This window comes from Barbus barbus (assembly GCF_936440315.1).
Source record: "Barbus barbus genome assembly, chromosome: 6".
Taxonomy (NCBI): domain Eukaryota; kingdom Metazoa; phylum Chordata; class Actinopteri; order Cypriniformes; family Cyprinidae; genus Barbus; species Barbus barbus.
In genome coordinates this window covers 19,197,535-19,217,855 of record NC_136734.1, presented here as the reverse complement: position 1 = coordinate 19,217,855, position 20,321 = coordinate 19,197,535, and the positions used below count along the sequence as shown (strand labels likewise).

Here is a 20,321-nt window from a genome sequence, read left to right as displayed (position 1 = left end):
CTATTTATTGAAGACAAGTATTAATCACTAAGTCATCATGCTGTTTTTAAGCATTTTATATTTATTCCAAAATAATAACTAATATTAAGCCATAATAATTTAAACAATACATTTTATTTTTTAACTTATGTTCAGCTATTCTTTTTTTTTTAATAGTTAATTATTTTTTTTTTTTGGATCATCAGTCATCAAAGCTCAGTAAATATTGGTCACAGACACAGAGATTTACTTAAAATTTTACCAAGCTGATTACTCACTAAAAACTCCCACAGATCATGTTTTCATGTCATTTTAAGTCTTATTTTTACATAACAAAGTGGTTATGTCTAAATGTGTGAGTTGGTTACTTTTTTAAATTAGCCTTCCCATTAACGCCATATTGTTCATTCAGACTTATTCATGAGTGTGGAACGTGCAAGAACACAAGAGGCAAGATTTATCGCATGAACTGATCACAGCCAAAAACATAATCTGTCATATACATAGACTGTAAAAAAACATGGATAGTGTCCGTGAAGTCACCTGCGTTTCTGAAGAACAGTTTTGAAGCCCAAAGTCGGCGGAGCCATCTTGGTAGTGGTACTGCCATCTTGGCAGTGCATCACCACTCGTCACTCCAGGATAATCAAAACTGGGCAAAGAGGCGGGACATGGGCGGAGCTTGGTTGCTGCAACCATGCCCACGTACGACATGGTGACAGCAGCAGTAATCCACCTGTCACTCAAGTGGCCACACCCTTAATTATGCAGAATTTTAAGGCTTAATATAATTTAAACGGATGAGTTATAAAAGAAAAATTCACCACCCTCACAGTTGTCATAAAGGGTATAATTATAGCTATATATACCAAAACCACTTTTTGTACCAGGCTGTAAACATAGCCTATTTGTTTCTGCGGTAAAGTTGGGCATTTTAACATGGGTTGTCTATGGGATTGACTTCATTTTGGAGCCTCTAGCAGCCAGTCGGCGAATTGCAGTTTAGGTCACTTCCATGTTGGTTTCAAAAGAGAGGCCGGAAGGTTGCCACTTGGTCATATCGTGATGGAGGCATTGCCTTCTCTCAGGTGACTTAACTCCCAATTACCCCACACCAACTCACCGCATGCATTAGGGGGTTTGTTAAAACTCAATGGGCTCAGTGGAGGCGAGAGAGTCACGGACTCCTGCTGTAACTTTACCTGCTAGTGTCGCAGTTGGACAATGTTTCTTTAGAAAAACAAGCAATTTATACACTTTTTAATGTTATATTTTGTAATATCGATATTGTTTTATTTTTATACTACAAATTTTTTTCTCATCCAATATTTTGAGGCACTGCCTCCCTTGAAACGTCACAGAGAATGTTCCTAGTTTTGGTCCCCCATAAACATACAAATGTGCTAACGTTAGGGGAACGTTCTGTCCTTGGTTGTCATAGGTTCAGTCAGCCAACCGAACCGAACCGCTTTCATGAACAAGATGGTTTGTTCAGTTTAGTTCATGAAGGAGATGACTCTCCTTCAGTGTATGGGTGTATTGGTTAATTATGGAATGCATCACATGTTTTAAAATAATGGAACAAATAGGGCTATATTTAAATTTTGACAGGAATGAAAACGAGGATGTGAAGGAGAGAAGGCCTATTGATTGTACTGTTGTTTAGCAATGATTGTTCAGCTGACAAAATGTCTGTCAGTAGACTTTCAGTAGACAAAAACAAAAAAGTTTTGAGTGGTTGACAATTAGGTAGTCTTTGGACCTTTCACAGTGTGTTTGATTGTAAAGACTGTAAGCCTCGTTTTTATTAGCTATAAATTCTATCAATTATTTCAGGTTTATACTATTCGAAATTTAGTTCGGATCGATTTAGGTGTTTACATGAAGACAATTCAGTCGGGTTGAGCTTTCAATCCGATTATAAAGGGATTATTTTATTGCATGTAAACATAGCTAGTGAATTAAATTAAGAGATTCAAAACACCGGTTTGCGAAAGGCACACCACTAATTAAGAATGTGTTTATGTAGGAGGAGTGTGAAAATGAATCAGCCATACTTTAAAGCTGCTGGACACAGATTTCACGTAATCTCCGTTACGGATGTTGAAGTGCCACAACTGATGACTCACTGTAGTCTCTCTCTTTCTGTATCGCTGTGATTGTAAACGCACTCCCTTTTATCTCCGTGGTCCACAGCGGTTCGGCAAAATAGTGCTCTGCTGTTGAATGGCGCCCTTGGAATACGCTTGCGCTGTAGGCATTACCAACCTGCTTTCCTGCCAAATACATGCCCTAGATGCAGACTCACTGCGCGGCGTCGGATGCTGTGCAGGTGGGAGAGCAAAACACTCGCGTGAAAACTGACTGAGAAGAAGGCGAAATGACTAGGACAGATCGTGCAGTTGGTTGATAAAGAAAAGCCTTCGTTAGACCTCGCCTCACATATTCTTACGATATAAGCTACATCCATCCGCAATATCACACCTTTACTCTCTCCGAGTGATGCTTCTGCTGCTGTCTATGCAGGTAGGGCTGCGAAAACACGCAGTTTACGCATTGCATTGGTGTTTTGACTGGTACGGAGTATTTCCAACTAAACTTTTGAAATGCTTGTGTTTTATGCGTTGTTATGACAGGTTAGTTTACTTTTAATACCTTTAAGGAAAAAATGTCGTGCTTTGTCGCAGTACGCTGCTTTTAAGGACGTCAGTGATCCAGGGAGTAGGTAACAGTAACGACCCGCCCTTTGCAAATAATAGCGAATTGGGCAGAAAGTCATTAAGTGTTGCTCGGTGACAAATGTATGTGTAAATGCTTCGGTTTGAAGAGCTCTGAATATGGGAGTGTTCTCAGAAGACTCTTAAAAGCCTTCTCACGTATCAAGCCATGACTGAGCAAATAACAAAATAACAGCAATAACATCAGAGGGAAGATTTGACATCTGTGCATTAGCATTAGTGTCTTATAAGCAGGTGAAAATAGTCAATTTTGTGTGATTTTACTATGAATGGATGTGTGATTGTGTTCTGGACAGTCAAATTTGCTGAGCACTGCTCTACTGGGGAATTTATACAAATATTGTTTGTTTTTCTGTACATGATATTGTGCTATTGCATGGGGTTTTGTAAATCATATTGTCATCTTGGAAGCTCCTTGGAATTTCATAAATATCACATAGAATATATCCAATTTATTTATTTATTTAATGGACAAGTCACCATGGCATGCCAAATATTTCAATAAACACAGTAACACATACATTCCATCGTATGCATCAAAGTACTATGTTACTGCCACAGTAGGCTACTTCTGATATTTTTTGTAATTCTAATATATCTGGCAAATATTAGCAGGTATTGAAAACAGACTTGTTCCTGAATTGCTCGTGTATTTTCAGGCACTTACTGAATAGTCAAGTCACAAGCCACACAAATTGTTTCAAAGCAGCTTTACAAATGGTACTGTTACAGTAATTAATTAATTAATTAAATCATTCATTCATTTATCTGGACAAGTTACCATGGCATGCCAAATATTTCAGTAATCATATCAAAGTACCATTCACAGTACTTTAGATATTTTTTTTTGTACTTCTTTTATATTTAATACAATCTGTGTGCCTCATCAGTGTTTATATATCGTGCAGTAAGTTGTGTGGTAACTGCAGCTCATGGTGACTGTGTTTAGAAGATAGACATTTTAGAGGTTATTTGCTATAGACCCATCCAAGCACACATGGATATTTGTCACTGCAAACAGAGAGAGAAGAGATCAAAGGTGATCCTAAACTGAATTTCCCTAGAGACACTCACTGATTTTTTTCTAGTATTTTTCTGGCTGTTGCTGGCCATGTTTTTAAATAAGCTCTTGTTTGTGAGCTGAGTGAAGCCCCCGGTCCCAGTTTGTAGGCCTTTCTAGGCAAATGAGTGGAAAAGTTGAAATGGGAAATGTCCCTCCCAGAAGGGATCTTTGACCTGCAGTATTATGGGTTTACTCTGATTACTGCTCTCTCTGTATGGACATCACACTCTTTCTAGTCGGCTTCCATAGAGGGGGGTTTCCTGTATGTTATGCTGTATATTTCCTTTAAAAAAAATCACATATTTCCTATTGAAAAAGAAAATTGGGTCCAGACATATTTAAAAAAAGAAGAATATTTTTTCTTTATTTAAAAGTTTTTTTTTTTTGCTATTAGGACTACACTAGAATATTCATGGCCTTAAAGTTGTAAATATTAATTAAAGTTACAGATGTTACAGATGTTACAGAATAAAAAAATCACACTCTCTAAAACCCCAGTTTTGATTTAATTGGATATTTAAGTTCAACATTTTGTACTGTTTAAATACAGACTTGAAGCTTATCATATGGGGGATTAGAATACATTTTTCATGTGCACTGATATGCTAGTGTTTTGGAATAAAGAAAAAAAAAGTGCATTTACTATCATTCAAAAGTCTGGGATATGTAAGATTTTTTTTAGCAAGTACATCATATTGAAACATTTCAGTTAAGACATTTATAATATTACAACAGATTTCTGTTTCAAATACATTTTTAAATGAATTTCTTTAGAACTTTCTATTAATAAAAAAAAGTATATAATAGTATAATAGTATCCAAATGCAGAGTCGCAGCCCTGATGAATGGAGAAGCACGACAAAAAGCTGCGAGGCGCAGTGGTCAAAGATTTCCATCTAGCGCAAATTTACATTGAAAACCTAATTAAAAAGCAGCGGAGCTTTGTAAACAGCTCAGAGTAATCATGTCATCTCCATAAGAACATTATGATTCCCAGAACAAATTTACCAGGGTAAATTTGGTCCTGTTCACACATGATCTCTTAATAGTAACTTACCGGTAATTTACCAGTAAAGACTACAACTTATGTGTGAAAGGGGCTAAACTCTTCCTCTGCATATGCTGTGAATTTGAATTGCTTAATGTTCATCTGGGAAAACAGTGTGCATCTCACTAGATTTGTAACATAAATCATTTATAAACCTTTGCCAACACAGGAGAATACATCAACCTGTCTAAATATGCCATGTATTGTACATCAAGATTTCAAAATAAACGTTTCTGCATGTGGCCAAATATAAAAATTTAATGGATTTAAACATTACGCTTTAATCACGCTGTAAATTGAAACATCACCAGGCCCTTGTTGCCGTCTGCAGGTATTTGTTATAATACATAATGTACTTGAGATGGTTATGTTCACATTATGTATTTATTACATTATGTATTTTAACAGTGTTGTTCAATAAAACCATGTAATTACTTGGTTTTGATATTTTATTTGAGCCAATTATTATTGCGTCATGATCGTTAGTTTATATATAAATAGTCATACTAAAGCCTGGTTTTCACTTAGGTCTGTTTGTGTTAATAAAAATATCAGATTACTTAGTTGTCAAAATAATCAGTAGATTATTTGATTACCAAAATAATCATTAGTTACAGCCCTAGATTATTTAAAATATTTCTAAATACAACTGCATTGTTTTACTTCTTGTAATTAAAAGACAAATATTTTGTCATTGAAAATTTCGTAAAGATAGTATTAAAGGGGTCATATGATGCGATTTCAAGTTTTTCTTTCTCTTTGGAGTGTTACAAGCTGTTTGTGCATAGATAAGATCCGTGAAGTTGCAAAGACTAAAGTCTCAAAACCAAAGAGATATTCTTTCTAAAAGTTAAGACTCTGCCACGCCTCCCTAAAACGGCTCATTCATCAAACACACCCCCACATGTCTACGTCACTATGTGGAAATATTTGCGTAATGTCGCCAAAATGTTCACGCAAAGAAAGAAGGCGTGGTTTCAGTAACTGCAGTAGTGTTGATGCAGTCATGACAGGGTGATGCTGTGTGTTTCTAGGCAAAAGCAAAAGCACTTTATTTGGCCTTCCGAAAGTAGATGAATTTAGGAATCATTAAGATTACTTAAAACAAAACAGCAACGCATTTTATGGACGACCGTTTCATGAAACTAGAAGAGGAGGTAATTCTGACTTTGCTATGACAATCTGGCGCTTCTGAATCAGCGACTGTATTTGCTATTGACTGTTTAAATGCTGAGTTTTGTGCGTCGTGCGTGTGTGTGAGAGAGAAAGAGAGAGAGAGTCAGCTGTCTTAATCGTGGATTGTGTGCAAACACATACTAGCATCATCACTGTGTCTGTCACGCGACTCTGTTCCCCTTTCGAGCTTGAACTGATGATAAAACAAAGGACATTATTTACTGTCTTTACAATTATTTTGAAAGCTGAAGTTCGCGATTATGGAAAGGGGCGTTACATTTCCAACATGTGCTTGTGGTGTTCGGCCAATCACAATGCATTGTGCTAGCTGGCCAATCAGAGCAGACTGCACTTGTCTGAAGGAGGGACTTTGTAGAAAAGACTCGTTTGAGAGAGGCGGGGTATAGAGGACCTACAATAATGTACAGTATTTGAAAAATAATGGGTTTTTTTTACATTAAAGCATGTCAACATATTCTGTTACACCAAATACACAAAATAATGATCTTTAAAAAAGCATCATATGACCACTTTAAAATATTGTCTCTTTCTAGTGAACCAAGTATCTGTAGTTTGTCTCATCTCGTGAGCTAAGTGTATTGTCACACCCCTAGTGTCGATAAGTGTATAGTGTATAGCTTTCATTATTCAGGTCAACCATACAGCGGTTAAAATAAGTATTGAACATGTCACCATTTTTCTCAGTAAATATATAATAAGTAATGTATAATAAGAAAACAATAAGTAATGCACTCAACCTCTGTGGCCTGTATGCACGCTCACCACGTAAGGCTCCATTGCTAAAGAAAAAGCATGTTGAAGCTCGTTTACAGTTTGCTGCATTTAGACAAGCCTGTGAAATACTGGCAGAATATAGTCTGGTCAGATGAGACAAAAAAAATGTATCTTTGGATGGCATAATACACACCATGTTTGAATATCACCCCAAAACATCATGGTGTAGCACTGGCAAAATTCATGTAGCTGAAAGAAGGATGAATGTAAAAATGTACAGAGACATTCTTGATAAAAATCTGCTGCCATCTACCAGGATGATGAAGATGAAATGAGGGTGGACATTTCAGCGAGACAATAGGTGCGTTTACATGGAGCATTGTAATCGGTTTAAAAGTCCAATCCGAATGAAAATGCTCCATACAAACACCTCAATCGGAATAACGCATTAAACCGATTACTTTGCATCTACATCATCACGTCAAGAGGTCGGGTCGTCAGAACTTGAATGTGATGTCGGCGACGCAGTACATTCTGTGATCTGGGGACACCGACACTACAGAACAGACTGGGTAATAGTGAAGGTATAAAGTAAAAACACATTAGAATGGAGAACGCTTGCTGTGTTACGGACTATCTGCTCTCATGTCCGGTGTGAAAAACGGATCTGAAATTAAGCACAATTTTCTGCTTTTCAGCTTAGAAACAACACAATGATGATAGTGAAAGTATAGCTCAATGAAAATAAACAACTTGACCAAAATTTTCCTTTGTCATTTGTATAGATTACAGATTCATAATTTCCGATCTGCTTGAATTTATACGTGCTCATGCCATGAATATTGTACGAAAACAGGTTTGTTATATAGCTCACTGTGATCACTCCCTGTGTTCATAAAGCAATGCTCATTTGATTCATTGTTCAGCAAATCTTGGTAAAGAAATCGTGTATTTGTTTAATTTAAGTACAGTAAAACTTTGTAGTATCACAGTACAATTCATTTCAGAGCTGCATTACAGAGGGGTGTATGATTTCTATGATCGTGTTCTGGCCATATGACTGAGCGCTCTAATGAACGCAAGGGATTCAAATATTAACTGTTTATTCTAAGCAAGTGCAATCAGCTATTAAAAATATTAACATAAATATGGGCGTTTTTTTTCCTCTGCAGACTTGTTTTTGTTGTCACTGTAGGCTATTATCGTATACGAAAGCACAGGCACATGTAAACACCATATCGGATTAGATAACGTCTCATGTAATCAGTCCACCGAATCTTTCAATCGGAATGATTTTAATCAGAATGACAAAAAAGTGTGCATGCAAACGTGGCTAATGATCCCAAACACACACAGCCAAGATAACTCTCAATTGGTTTCAGTAAAAGTAAAGCTGCTAGAATGGCCAGCCAATCACCTGACTTGAATCCAATAGAAAATGTATGGAAATAACTAAAGATCAGAGTTCACAGAAGAGGCCCACAGAACCTTCAAGATTTGAAGACTGTTTGTGTGGAAGAATACATACGACTAGTTTCTCCATACAGGAGGCGCCTTGAAGCTGTCATTACCAACAAAGGCTTTTGTTCGAAGTATTAAATCAATTTCAGTATCAATTTCAAGCTTGTGTTCAACACTTTTTCCTTGGGTCATTCCATTTTATTACACAGAACTTAATTTCTGAACTTATTTGTATTGTTTTCTTTGTATTTATGGATTTCTTGGGTTGTTACCAACATCTGGTGAAAATTTCATGTCAACAGAATGTTAAATATATTTAATTAGAAAAATGGTGACGTGTTCAATACTTATTTTACCCGCTGTACATTCATGAAAAAAAAAATTAGTTTGAATAAGGAAAGCAATAACTTTGCCATAGTATCCTTTCAAATGTTGCCACAGTCATTGCATGCTTTGCATGTGCTGCCCCATACCCGACATAATATTTCACATTATTATGGTTTTTACTGTATTTTTAGTCAAATAAATGCTTGGTGAGCATAAGAGGCTTTGTCAAAAACATTAACAAATCTTAACAAATCACCCCAAACTTTTGAATGGTAGTGTATGTGTTTTTCTACACCAGATATATATTTCCTAATGTTAATAAATCATTCATATATTCATCCAGTTAATGAATAGCACATGTTTGTGCAGTCAGGTTGTTTAGTGAGATAAAGCAAATTCTCATACCTGTTTTAAACCATGTGTTTAAAGAGCTGAGGCTCTCCTGGGATGCAGCCGGCTCCAGGGTTTGGGATTGTATTAATTTTTAAGCAGCGCATGTTGAGTTTTGTTTGGTGGCTTCATATGAGATCTTGAAAGTCAAGGAGCTGCACTTCACAAATACTGGGAGTCCGATGTGGCCTTGGGCCAGTTTTCCTCATGTATTATTTGTCTTGTGTGGCCTTTCAAGTCAGCAAATTTCTGTCACTACATTCAGAAAAATGATTAAACCGCTTTCACAGTCTGTTTTTTTCAGATTTTTTCATCAGTATTCTCAGGGCCAACACAGAGGAACTCCACTCCAAGGCAGTGTCTGAATTGTTTTAAACAAATGCAGTGTGAATATCTGCAAGGACAGAATGATGACTGTGGTTGTGATGAAGATCTCAAGGCATGGATGGAACATTTTTATCCATTCATTTCCAAAGACCTTTAATAGGTGCTGTAAAATTGTGTTCCTTCAAACCATGTCAACATGCACGCCTTCATTACCGGAGGTTACGTCCTTGTGTCAACACAGTGAATGTTTTCACACACCTTTTACTCTATTAATATTATCAATAGTCATATTCAGACCGTTACTGACTGGAGTTTAATGACGGCTATTCTTTTGCATGGCAGCATTGAAAGTGACTCAGTGAATTATAGGCGTACAAAAATGTTACAACTAATTAAGTGCTTTGACGTGATTTAAATGTCAGCGTAAAAGTAGGTTAGCTGATACTGTAATATGCAGAGTGTGGAGGACAGAGCAGTGGACAGACTGTCATAAAGCAAGATGAAGTTGCCCTTTGTAGATGATGTGAGAGATCAGTTTTGAACTTTTAGAAGAACCGTTTGACCAAAAATGTAATTTTGAGCATGCTAGAACCAATGAGGTTTGACGTTTAAATAAAAGCTTAAATTTCAATCTGCTCATTATACTAAGGGATCATGTCACTTACAATATAAACTTGCAATATGCCTGTCAAGTCATTTCACATTATTTTTGTCCTTTTTCAAATTTGAAAGTTTTGGACTCATAATATAGACAAAAAAAAACATGAACGGAACGACATGAGGATGAGTAAATGATGACAGATTCTTCATTTTTAAGTGAACTATCCCTGTACTAAGTTCAAAGAGGAAAGAACATTCAGTCCTGAATAACTAGTCTGTTTACTCTAGACTGTCAAATGCTAATGGCTTGGATGGAAGTTTTCAGTTTTCCATCGTGTGATTACTTTAATTGCAAGAGATAAAAGCTTTCTTTTATCAAGCCAAAACATTCTTTACATTTGTTTTGCACCATCTGGCAATTGTTTGTTTGTTCCCTTTGTTGTTTATCAAGGAGTCATTAACTTATGGAGTCTGCTGTAAAAGAGGTTTGGCCATAATTAGATTCAAATTTACTTGCATAGAATTATAATGAATGTTCTACAAGGCACTGCAGCAAAATTAATAGAAAGAGCCAGACTGAAGAGTCTGTGCTTAATTATAGGCTGATTTAACAATCTCCACTTGTTCTTTAAGCCTGGCAAAATTTTTAGAAGTTGTAATTAATTTTTAGGAATCTTCAGGAAGGAATGACTAGGTCATGTTGAATACATTTTAATAGGCATAATCCGAGCTGTGATGCTGGTGAGAAAGTAAAGCTGACAGATTATTAATACAGGGACAACTGACAACAGAGACTTTAACTGACCATGCATAATAGGCTTTTCTAAATGACTTGATTAATAATCATTAATATCACAATCTCCTCTATGATTTTAGCAAAGCTGGTTTTGTGATGTTGATTTTGCTGGATTATTTTGTTTCTACTGGGCATAGAAGATTCCTTAGGATGTGGGTGGGGAAATTTTTGAAATTCAAAGTTCATTTAACATCAGTTTATCTTGGGATCCCAAACAGGACGTGTTAAACTCTATGGGGTAAGTTTTCACGATGGGAACCAAAAAAAGTAAAACAGGGTTTCTGCGGGTCTTAAAAGGTCTTAATTCGCTAAAAGGTCTTAAATCGGAGCAGAAAGTCTTAAATTAATAAAATCGTGGCTTTAAATGTTACATCACATTGCAAAACATGAATTTCAATACAAAAACCAAATGTCCTGAAATTAAGATACATTTTCTTGAGAGGCAAATTGAACAATTTAACAACATGAAATGAGTATATGCTTATAACAAGAACAAAAATCTTTCAATTGGATATAAAACTTGTTTTCCCTTTGAATTAAGTTTATTTTCCTGAGACCATGGCAGATATTTGTTCTTGTTTTAATCATAAACTTGTTTTATCAGTTTCACAGACTTTTATACTAAACAGTTGAACAAAAAAGTGGAAAAAGTAATGTGTGTAAATATAACATTTTGGTCTACGGATAATGCAATGAATGAATAAAATTACATTTACAGCCTGTGACAACTTGTCCTGATATCAAAGTAAAATTGGTATTATATCATCCATGCTCTTCATTAAATAGTTGACATATTTAAACGTACCTTATTGTGGTTTTTGTTTTGTTCACTTGTTAACCCGAAAGCTATTACAAAAATGTGCTGATATATGTTATATATTAAGTAAATATCATGCATTTTTTTTTTTATTTGGATCAAAATGTATGATTTGAATCAGCTCATTGAAGAAAACAAACATACTGCGGTATGATATAGACCTTCCACGTGTGAAAACTTGTTCCACTCTTGCATATATAATCTAATGCGTTGTAAATGTTTAGTCCTCCTCTTGCAGTACTTGTAGACATAATATATGTTCTGACTCAACTGTTTAATTAGCGTTTGAATTTCAAGATCTGATGTCTTATGCTTTGATCCATGTGTTGTACTAAGAAGAGATGCGAATGATAGGTAGCAGTGAGTGAATGATCATAAACCGCCTGACAGTGATATTATTACATTATTAGCAGTGCAGCATTCACACTGCAGATCATAAAGCTATAAGCCCTGTGGGAGGACAGGTGTCCTGGTTTATTCTAGGAAAAAAATCTCTTCTGCTTCACTTTCTCTCTCTCTCTGTCTCTCTCTGTCAGCTAATGGCTGATGGGGAGAGAGCAGACATTGACAATCGCTTATATGTGAATAATCTATTTGCTGCTCACTTTGATTGTACATTTTGCTCATTTTCTGGTTGTCATTCTCATCTCATGAGAGAATTACTCTGATGTTTGGCAAACTGATCTCAGTTTAGGCCGGCTGACAGACACATTGTTGTGTATGTTTTGTCCAAGACCTACAAAAGCCTTGAGATTAACAGCGCTGGATTGTATGAATTACAAAAAAGATGAGGCTTTCCTTTGTTGTGATGCTACACGGCCTCTCCAAGTTCTCACGATCCACTGTTCATTGTCTCAGCGTCGAGCGTGAAGCTACGGCTACGGTGTGTGTATCGGTTTGTGTATAAAGCCTGCTGTGTTAATTCATGAGCGCTTGAAGGCCGCTCCACATGAGAACTGCTCTGTCTGGGATTCAGAGCCCATGCTCAGTAGATTTTGGGGATGTGTGGTGGTTAAACCAGCCTCTGGCAGAGATTAGCCTGGTGTAATGTAAGACAGCTTAATGCCGGGAGCCTTGAGACGATACAACCCCTGCCGCTTCAAAACAAAACAAACATGTTCTGGAGCTTCATTCAAGGAAAATCCTGCAAAAAGTCTATTTAATGTTTGAGTAATCGGTGGGCCAATGACATGTAAAAGAAAAGGAAAAATCTTTAAACGTCTAGTTTAAAATGAGTTTTTGTTTTCATGTTTGTTTCATAAGGCTTTGTAAGCTTGCATCATTTTTAAGGGATGCTTAAATTGAATGACTCTAAAGGCATTTTAAAACTTAGCATATTTGATTTGATTAAAAAAATTTGTAACACTTTAGTATATGGACCAATTCTGACTATTGACTAGTTGCTTATTGGCATACCTATTATTAACGTATTGGCTGTTATTAAAGGGATAGTTCACCCAAAAATGAAAATTCTGTCATTAATTTCTCACCCTCATTTTGTTCCAAACCCGTAAAACCTCCGTTCATCTTCGGAACACATTTGTGATGGAATCTGAGAGCTCTCTGACCCTCCCATAGACAGCAACAATTGCTTACACGATCAAGGTCCAGAAACATAGCAAGGACATCGTTAAAATAGGCCACGCATATCCGCGTTGCATCAATGCATCAAAAATATCTTCATTTGTGATCCGAAGATGAATGGAGGTCTTACGGGTTTTGAATAACATGAAGGTGAGTAATTAATGACAGAATTTCAATTTTTGGGTGAACTAACCCTTTCAGCACATATTCTGCATGAACATATTCAACATCCCTAATCATGCCCTTGTTGAGGAAAAAGTTGTAGTTAATGATTCGTTAATACTGAGAATTGGACCTTAAATAAAGTGTGACCAAAAAAATTAAGCAATTACTCTGTTAGTGCGGTTCATTTAAGTAAGTGTGAATGTTGCCACCCGGACCCTGGAGCACACCAAACAAGTGCTTCAGACCGAATTCTGGTGCGCTTTGGCGGAGAGAGTGTTCACACTGGGCAGGTTTGATTCGATTACAATGAACTCTGGTGTGAACGCTGCCACTGGAACCCTGGTGCGCACCAAACAAGACTCCTGAAAAGATGGGTTTTGGTCAACTTCCAAACAAACTTTGGTGTGCTTCGACTGAAATTTGAATGCAACATGGACCAAAGACATCTAAAAGAACCAAAAACATGCCATGAAGTCACAAGATTTGACTCTAAACAGGACAGAATGATCACGCATACCCATTTTTTTCTTGTAATAGTCGTGATGTTGCTCATTAGGGTTGAGTACAGACTTTGAAACTGCATCTTCTTGCAATGGAGAAATTCTTGCTGCTCTTTTGACTCCTTTACACATTTTATAAGCACTTCTTGAGTTATCAGCGGGTTTAAATACCACCATACAGTATGTGCACACATACAACGAGCGCATTTTGCCTAGCACACAGCATAGTTCGTTCTTAAGTTTGCTAAATATACATCATAAAAGTGGTCCAGTTGTCCATATATCTAATGCCTTTTATTTTGTAACTTTAGGTTTGGTCCGAAAATGAAAATGTGAACACTAAGTGAACAAGGACTAAATGTATTATTTTCTTTCAAAAGAACTAATAAGAGAACCAAACTAATAAAAGTGTAAACGCATCATAAAAATGTCATGTTGTTTAACCATCAAGTACAAAGTCTGTTGGGGACTATTTTGACTTGAATATTTAAATTTTAATTTAGTAAATTTAACTTCTGCTTTAAAGCATTATTTTTTGTTTTTAGATTGCAATTTTACAATGTTAGAATGTAATGTGATTTTAACCCTTTTTTGTACATAATATATGCTTACATGCACTTTATTTATTTAACCCAAATAATACCGTATACCGCAAATCAGCCAAAAAATACAGAGATATGAATTTTTGCTCATATTGCCCAGCCCTACTCTATTATATAATTTACTTTTTCTTCAAGTTCATTGGACCATATGGCCTTGTTGGTCATACCACATGACAAATCAATAAAGCAGTTTTGTTTTTAAAATTCTTTTTAAAAATGTCATTCTTTTGATAAAGCCTGTTTCTTTATTATGATATCAGGACAGTTTTGTCCATTAGACATTCTTGACATTATGCCCCTGATAAATATGAAAATCTATTTTAATACGAAAAAATTAAAAGCATGTTCATCATTGAAGAGATGTATTCAAGTATAACATCTATGAATTAAATTTTCTCATGTATTTTTGAATTCACTGATGGGATGTTGATTTGAGCATTGAATAGTCAGAACTGTTAATCTCAGAAATACATATATTGCTCTACAGGATGAGTATTTTGATGTCATCTGTTCATTAGAAATTTCACATGATAGCCCAGACTCCTGCACGAATTGTCAGGTGATTTGTGCGCACTGTGCTTTTAGCTTGTGGAAAGGTCATCTCTCTTCACCTGCAGCTCGAGGGAGTAATTACAGACCGATGTGACCACCCACGTCTATCTTGTCTCTCGCCCCTCTCTCTCCAAACACACCGCAGAACTCATGCTCAGCTGAGACACATGGGTCCCTGCCCTTGTTTTATCGATTTTTATTCGAACAATTTTTTAATTATACCAGTATATCTTCTCTCACTCTGCTGCAACTCTGTTATGCAGAACAAAGAATTAATCTTAATCTCTTTAGTATCATCTTTCAAAAAAAAATTAGTCAGATTTCTCTTAAATTCAAGGGAATTTTCATTGCTCTTCTGTATATTTTGTGTATGCTTAAAGGGATAGTTCACCCAAAAATGGAAATTCTGTCATTATTTTTTGCCCTCCTGTCATTCCAAACCTGTAAGACTTTTTCTAATGTGGAACACAAAAGAAGATGTTTTAATTTTGAACTGTTCCCTTAACATCGTCTGATGATACTGTTAGTGACTAATCGCACATAATCTCACAAAAGTGGCATAATCAGGTTGATCTGGAGTTCAGCAAAGCTACTCTGTCGCATTAAGCTCCAGAAAGCCACCAAGATAATGCAGATTGTATGCAGGCTTGTCTTAAAGAGATATACAGGCATCGGTTTCTGTCTGCTTGTGCTGTTGGGAAGAGCAGGGATAGAAAAGGGAAGAAATGGCAAAGGCCCTTCTAGATATTGTTGAATATGGTTAAAGATAGCTTATGCTCCTCCTCTCATGTTAGACAATTTGATACGGTTGAACTAGCAAGAGAAAAGACGGTCCGACTTTCTTTCTCTGCCTACTGAAAGACCTATTCATAGATAGTTTGAGTCTGACAAGCCATGCCCACGGACCGCCCACAGTGCCTTCACTGACCATCTGATGCATTTTCACACTAAACTGAAAAGTACTTTATTGATCTGCTATAATCTGATTGGCTTGTGGAAATAAGGACATGCATTTTTTTCCTTTCAGTCCACCTGGAAACAAAGATGTGTTTACTTCGCACACAGGTAAACTGAACATCCATGAGCAGAAATGTATGTTGTGAAATATGTCTGTAAATAGTCAGTACTTTTAGACGGTAATACAGGATGACATATTGGAGCCAGCATACAGTATTTTACAACTAACAAACAATATAGACCTATATCATTAAATTACACCCAAAAATGAAAATTTGCTTAAAAAATGTACTCAGGCCATCCAAGATGTAGATGAGTTTGTTTATTTATCGGAACAAATTTTGTAAAAATGTAGCTTTACATCACTTTCTCACCAATGGATCCTCTGTAGTGAATATGTGCCATCAGAATGAGAGTCCAAACAGCTGATAAAAACATTACAATAATTCACAAGTCATCCAAATGATTCCAGTCCATCAATTTAGCTCCAACCCTAATCAAACACATGGATCAACGTTCCCCACCTCTGCTCTAGATGGTGATCCTGTGGATCAAATGCTCAGGACAATTAGAATGAGAAAATACAGTCTGTTCACAAGTTGGAAAGGTGACGGTGCTCCTAGCAAAAAGACCAGCTCTCCCAAATCACGGCTCATTACAGATAGTTTCATTTATATACTTCGACAGTAGCTTTTTATTACGAGCACATGTGGGATGAAGCCCCCTTTAGTCATACATTCAATTACCGGCGTCTTGTTCAGTAGATAAAATGAGAAGAAAACAGTTTCCATCCTGCATGTGTCATATTATCTTTAGGAAGATTTTTTTCTCTGGAAGCGAAATGGCCTGGTGGCTGTGTGAAGTGACAGGGCACAATTCCCAAAATCACAGTGCTGGACATGAACAGATAGTGAAAGGGAGCAGAAATGCGTCCATCACTCACACACACGCATGCGCGCACACACACATCGCTCACCCCAGGGTAGGAGTGCTGTTAACTGGTGAATGAAAAAGGCCTGGGAGAGGCTTTCACATAACACAAATTTAACTGCCACTGTCAGCTAAGGACAGATATGATGGAGCCTGTGGCCTAGATACTAGCAGTAGCCTAGAAGAAGCACTGTATGCTGGATGAATGTGTGTAACGTTCAGTAGCAGAAGGGCTGGATGGGAATGTTTTTTAGCACGAGAAAGGATACATATGTATGACTGGTTGTCATTCTATCTACAGATATTTTTTTTCCTGAAAGTTTGAGTTAGAATAGTTTGCAAGGGCTCAATTATAAACTGACTATAAAAGCAAACTAGTGAGTAGATGACTTGTTCGGTGACGTTTACTGTCCCTGAAGACCTCTGTATTCTCATTTAGCCACGTGTTAGCAACCCGCTTTTTTAAGATAAGTTAAAGTTTTAAAAAAATCACACCGGGGTATTACTGATGTATTTTATGTTGTAGAATAAAACAAAATATAAATAAAAATAAATATATAAAAAAAATAACTTGAGCATTTAACCAAAAACCTATTCAAAAAGCCATTGACTTCAGGACAGTGGAACGAGATGTGCTAATATGCTAACCTGTTTCTGACTTTTGGCTGATAAAAAATATGTTATCCTTTCAGCACTCTATTATACAAAATATACAGGTCATTGAGCACATTTTGAGACCACAGACTCCAGTTTTGGGGCAAGTTGTCACGGTGTAACCTGCCATAAATAGCCTATTACAGGATTTTTTAAATGAGACAGTACAACAACAAATCCTGTCATCCTGTGAAACACTGTTTAGCCACTGTTAACACTGTTTAGCTAAAATCTGCCTGAGTAATATAGTTGATTCTAGTCTAGTCAGAATATCTTTCACATGTTTTGTGTTCACCGAACCAGCAAGTTGTCATTTTTGAGATGCTTTAATTCAAAGTGACTTCCAGTGCTCTTGTTGCAGGGACAAACCCCCAGAGCAGCCTGGGGTGAAGTGGCTTCTCAAAGCCTCAGTGACCATGTCTTATGACTTTACAATTACAAGTAATGAGTTTTTACCCCCTACATGACCCCGCAGTAAAAAAAAAGAAAAGAAAAACAGAATTAGCTGAAGTGTTTTGTGGTCAGTATTTATAGAGCAGAGTTTTCGTGTAGGCCTAACTGTCAAATGACTGGTGACCTAAAGAAAAATATCAGACAGATCAAGTTAAGTGTCCAACCGTTATGCAGAAACCTTTTTTTTTTTTTCAATATTTTCTTAAATATGAAACAAAAAACAAACTTGTACACATTTCAAAAAAATGTATTTATCTTTTAGGTCATTTGGTGATTTTCCTTGAAATACCTATAAGCTAAAGTAAAATTGAAAGACTCATTGAATTTCTACATCCTGCTGTCTGTAGGATTCATCCTATCTCTAGTATTCTGAATGGACAGTTCGGTGTGGCTGTGGTTTTAAATGTAGATTCATCTGGTCTGTTCTGCTTTGCAGTTTTGATGATCGAAAGTCACATTTGAGGAGCTTCAGTCTGATACTGAAATTTAAAATGCTTTTCAGTTTTACTTTGTGACCGCCTTATGCATCATTAATAACTGAGGATGCAGTGCAAATTTGCTTTGCTATATTAAGTGCTTTGAGTGTCGAGCTAAAGCAAGCGTCATTTGCTAGTGCTCAGGGTTTTATAACTCCTAACCCATCTGTAAATATTAAGGCCCCGATATACTTCAAACAAAGTTAGTTTTCATTCTTTATTTGGGGCAAAAAGACGTTCGAAAAGGCTGAGCGACGGTGTACTGTTTTCGAACATTCCAACACCCCCGCGCTGCTGGAGGCGGGCTGTAGATTAATGTAAACAAACATGTGTCGATGCTCACGCGTATGCCCTAAACACAACAACCATGGTGTATCTAGGTCTTTTATTAAACTGGATAAATTGTTACACGTTTTTATATTTTATGTGGTGTCATAATTTGATAAAAACAATGGTTGTATACTATTTAAAGTCGTTTATTGAAAGAACAACAACGGCAGCAGCAGTACTATGGTGTAACATTTATTTGAAACGCATGTATTTGGTACTTGCTACCTTATATCTTTATTCTTTCATTTCATTCTTTTCATGGCTTTGGAAAACTTGCATCTGATGTTTCTCTACGTCGCTTTTTGCATAACTCCGGTTCGTCGACACCAAGCTTCGTTGCAATTTCTTTCTAGGAATTAAATGCTTTCTCTGAAGTCTCGCCGTGAGCGATCATACAGGTGCGGATATATTTGTGGCAGCTCAGCTATTCGACACAGTGTATTTATGTTGCTAGTGACTTGGAGATGTTGTTCTCCTGTCTGAACTTTGTTGAATGAAACGAACCTGGGGGAAAAAAATTGCGCGTCAAAGAAGGCGGAGTTCCCGAACCCACCCACCGATTGCGTAATCGCCACGGACCAATGGTAGCTCAAAGGTGTTTAGGAGCCAAAACAAACTTTCCCAGAAAGTTCGCTTTGGTGAACTGTTTCGAACTGCCGAAACAAACTCATAACGAACTTCGTTTTGGCCTGATTTTGTTCGAAATGACGTCATAACAGTTCGTTCTTCAATTTCGTTTGACGTGTATCGGGGCCTTACACTCCTGCACTGTTTGTACTGCAGACATGAATGATAGCTCAGAATTTACAGTGCGTTGAGAAGAAATATGCTACAGCTTTTCTGAAAAAACAGACTTCCACCCAGCAGATGATAAAATCACATAGACCCAACTTGTATCTAGGGACCAGAATATAACTTGGGCCAAAAGCATTGTTAGCCAACTATGATCGTAAGTCCGTCATTACAATCATAGTTTAATGATTAGGTGATTCCTGAAAACCTACAGTAAGAGTAAACTAACATTTACATCAACGTGGTTGGAACTGCAGCTCTCAAAACTGTAGTTTGGAAAAAAAATTTGTAAGGTTTATGCCAAAAATGTGTTACATTTAGACATTTATTTCTAAAGCAAAAAAAAAAAGCTATTTGCTATTGGAAATTTTTTCTCTATAAAATGTATCCAGATATTTTTCACTAGTAAAGTAAAATATCTAAATACATTTATAGTATTTAACATATTTCTCTGTCTCTGTATCTGCATTGAAATTCTTTCTTCCATCCTCAGCATCCTGATACTGAGCCCTGACCCTAACAACCTCAAGACCCCTAACTCATCTACCTCAACATCCCTCTTTACCCTGGTACTGACACTGCTTCTCCCACAGAAGATAGATGAGCCTGGGAGGTGAGTGAGGTCTCATTTTGTCATATATTTGACAAAGATCCAATATCTCAGTCTCTGCGTTCCTCTTTCTATCTCACACTCTTTGGATGTTTTCATACCTCACTCAAAATGTACTCAAACTCAAGAGCTAAAAATGCAAAGTGAACAGATGGACTGAAGAGACTCAGTGTCACTGCGTGAGAACTATAAAGAAAAAGAAGGTTTCATTATCTTTTCCTCTCAGTTTGTAGACTAACCTCTGAGTCTAATAGATCTT

The 20,321-nt window shown here is 36.7% G+C and overlaps 1 protein-coding gene across 2 annotated transcripts in view; it reads left to right on the top strand.

Annotated features, from left to right (window-relative positions):
- The window catches only part of LOC306870927 (amyloid-beta A4 precursor protein-binding family A member 1-like), a 58,811-nt gene that overhangs the window by 1,179 nt on the left and 37,311 nt on the right, over nt 1-20,321 (top strand). For both annotated transcript variants that reach the window (XM_079418518.1, XM_079418519.1), the window contains exon 2: nt 19,946-20,065. The gene's annotated coding sequence lies outside the window, so the exon portion shown is untranslated. The remainder of the gene's footprint in view (nt 1-19,945; nt 20,066-20,321) is intronic.